A 2500-nucleotide genomic window follows, 5' to 3' on the forward strand; every position below is an offset into this window, starting at 1 on the left:
CCTTGGAAAATGTATCATAGTTACACTACTTACATATTTGGCTTCTTCATTGGGTTCTTTGTTTAACCAGAGTGTTAGCAAGTCACATAGGGAGAAGAAACCTTATTCTAGTATTCTAGTATTCTAGAATACACGTTATTTACGCGTCACGCTTCCCTACAATTGAGTGACTGGGGAGTAGAGGAGTCATGATTGCATTATCTTAGTGTCATTGTGGAGTGGCCAGCCTCTAAGACATGAATTGTGTAATATGAATATATGCATGTTGCTCCTACCACAAGGTTACAGAATTGTGGAAAGCAAAAGTGGAATATAAAGTAAACATTCACGCAGTTCAAGCCAGTTTGTGTCACAGGCCCCACCCTTTGATTGATCAGGTGCTTTCGGATGGGGTGGGGTTTTGGTGGTGGTGGTGCTCGTTGGTTAGCTTTTACACGCTTAGTTATTGATAATGGTCTTTATTTTGATTTTATAACAGTTGACTTTATAAAAAGAAGTGCGAAGTAATGAGTTGGGGGATTTTTTAAAGCTGGGTAGTCTAATGATTAACATCCATTGAACAGTAAGCTTTTGAGTGGAAAGTCAACGTGTTTATGGAGGTTTACAATGCATTTATATTATCTATCTGTCAGCTTTACAGGATTTACAATTTGGTCATGAATCTTTGTGTATGTAATGTAGTAGAAAATTTGTGAGATGCGCTTGTATTGATCTGCATTTGTTAATTGAAATAGTAAGACAGCAAATAGATATGGCAAGTGTGAAATACTTAAAAAAAAACTCTAATAAGTGTCCAGTATCATCAGCTTTGACATGCTTCTTGCATACCTCACAAGGGAGTAAACATTGGCTAGCCATGATCCTTATACTATAAACCAATTGACAGGGATTTTCATACCACTCATTCAGGTGTTAGGCATGGCTTTAGCGACCAGTTGAATGAGACTGAATATGTATCTATCACATACTGCATCATTGCGGTCCTTCCTGTTGCTTGATTCAGGAAGCGCATTCGATTAATGCTGGAAAACCTCTTACCATAAGCAAGAATGCTGGCTTTGGATATTTCAGTTCATTATATAGGAACTCTGTATTCTCCCATGAGATCATAAGACTAGTGAATCACTCTGTTTTCTTTATAAGTCCTGGACTTGCATTTTTATTACCTCATATTCAAGGTTAAGGATCAGTTCTATATTCAGTTAATGCTAGAAGGTACCTTGAGTAAAAGTGTTTTAGTTTTGTTATTGTGTTGTATCCATTCCCACTTCAAACTTGCTGTGATGTGATGGAAGACCTACAAATTGAAGGTCTTTGTTACATTCAGATTCGCCTGAAACGTGCTGCGCTCTGTGATTGAAGCCCGGCAATTGGAAATCTTACCTATATATGTGTGGTAAAGATTTGTCTGCCTTTGCCAAATGTCCAATAGATTTGGAGGTTTATTATGGGTGTTTTTTGAACAGTCATGTTGCATTGTTCAGCATCTTGTATGCTCTTTAATTACCATTTTCTAAAGGTTTCGAAGTAGTAAAGTAGTAAACATTTCTTTTTATATTTTTCTAGGGTTCAAAGTAAATATGTGTTTGTGTACAGGAAAGATATCTTGGTCTAAATCCTGGTAGAATAGTTGGTGTTTTCAAAAGTCTTGGACTTTTAGGTTTCGAGTGATAGAGAAAATCCTTTGTGTGGTATTTGTTTGTTTTCACAGACTATTTACTGTTATAATAGTATTTTTTTAACCTATAAAGGCATCTTACAGTCTGATATAGGAAGCAATCATATCTGTGTTCATTGATTCAGTCAGTGTGAATGAATGTTATGTTTTTTGCATCTGCTCATCAAAATCTACTGTATAATACTATAATGCAATCATGTTCTGGCTTCTTGTGGAACATTGGTACGAGTTTGGCATTTCTTGGAATTCTTTTATTGAAGCTATCTGTATTTAGGGATAAGTACGTTAAGCGTAGTAACATAAGAGATTAGTAAACTGCTTACCATTATAGGGATAGGTAAAAGTTAATTTGTGAGGGAACTTTTGTAAGATTCAATTTATTGCATTTAGTTGTTTGGCAGTCCAAAATACTCATTGTTTGGCATTACTGTTACAAGGGGAGGAAGGTCTAGTATTATTTGTTATAAGTGAGTATATTAAGTCTATTTAGTACTAGTTTTTAGGGCTTTCTGAGTTCAGGAAGTTAGATAGGGCCAAAGTTTTCCCAATATGACAGGTAGAAACATATCTCAGGACTGATTTAATTTAGCCTCCTGTGTTCAGTACCACCTAATAGGCTTCATTGCTGTAAACCAGAAACAACCTTTTTTTCTTCTTCTTTTTTTGTATTTGTCCTGTTGTTTTTCTCGCAGATCGCAAGGGCAATATCCTCCCTTGGCTAGAGTTCTGTCTAGGATGTGTTAGCCGAGGGAGGCTTATTAAGTTCGGTCTCATTTTGAGGGATAGTGATCCTACAGTATCCTTATCATTCTTTTGATATAT

General features: G+C 36.1%; 1 protein-coding gene across 5 annotated transcripts in view; it reads left to right on the forward strand.

The window, feature by feature from the left end:
* Rho1 (ras-like GTP-binding protein Rho1) overlaps positions 1-2500 on the forward strand; it is a 28586-nt gene that overhangs the window by 17926 nt on the left and 8160 nt on the right. The gene's annotated exons all lie outside the window — the stretch shown is intronic.

The sequence above is a fragment of the Penaeus japonicus genome, unplaced genomic scaffold (assembly GCF_977035675.1).
Source record: "Penaeus japonicus unplaced genomic scaffold, GWHDUDI00000001_assembly GWHDUDI00000025, whole genome shotgun sequence".
NCBI lineage: Eukaryota > Metazoa > Arthropoda > Malacostraca > Decapoda > Penaeidae > Penaeus > Penaeus japonicus.